The sequence below is a fragment of the Opisthorchis viverrini genome, assembly GCF_000715545.1.
Source record: "Opisthorchis viverrini unplaced genomic scaffold opera_v5_32, whole genome shotgun sequence".
NCBI lineage: Eukaryota > Metazoa > Platyhelminthes > Trematoda > Opisthorchiida > Opisthorchiidae > Opisthorchis > Opisthorchis viverrini.
This window is the reverse complement of record NW_008751687.1, coordinates 1910907-1911696: the sequence shown is the minus strand read 5'-3', so window position 1 is coordinate 1911696 and position 790 is coordinate 1910907.

Here is a 790-nt window from a genome sequence, read left to right as displayed (position 1 = left end):
GGTCACCTGCACAATTAGACCCGACATAAAACCGTTTTTGGTGGTTAAAAACAACAGCAAATCGGGTTCGTATGTTAAATAACCGACTATAATCGGCTATTATAATAAACGTCAAATAACCAAAGCACCGTGAGCAAGGTTGTACATCACCAATGCTTAGACACAAATCAACCAAAATGGCAGTCACGATATACTACAATAGTGCTTCTTCGAAGATTGAACCTCGGATTGATCAATTCGTGTGATTCGATTCCCATAATCGAAGCTTTCGCCCATGCCTCCCAGGTTCATTGACAATTTCTGTGAGTAAAGAACAGGGAGACACCCGAGCTGAAGTTCTGTAACCAACTAAAACTGCAGGCACCACCAACAGCTCCCAAGCTCTGGGTATAGGCCAAACCTGAACACATGATTGGTCCAAATAGGCTCAGCCGCTCAAACAAGGTCTCCGCCAACGCCATTGCACGGATTCAGAGATTCACCGATTGATACACAGGATCGAGGCTTTGCCCAAGTTTCCCGGGTCGGTTTTGTTCTTGTCGGTCAGTGGATGTCGTTCACCTGAAAGGCACACGTGAAAAAAGGGTGTAGCACTGCTCTTTATGTTCTCAGCGCGGGGCAGTATGCTCGCCAGCGCGAGGATTCGCATAAATTAATGTCTAATAGTGCTTTAAATTGGGTTCGCGAAGGAGCGTGTACAACCGTCGGAGGAAGGTCATTCCACGCAGCTACTACCCGAAATGAAAAATGTTTTGTCTAATGAATGTGTGTGCCCTGAGCTTGGAAGATT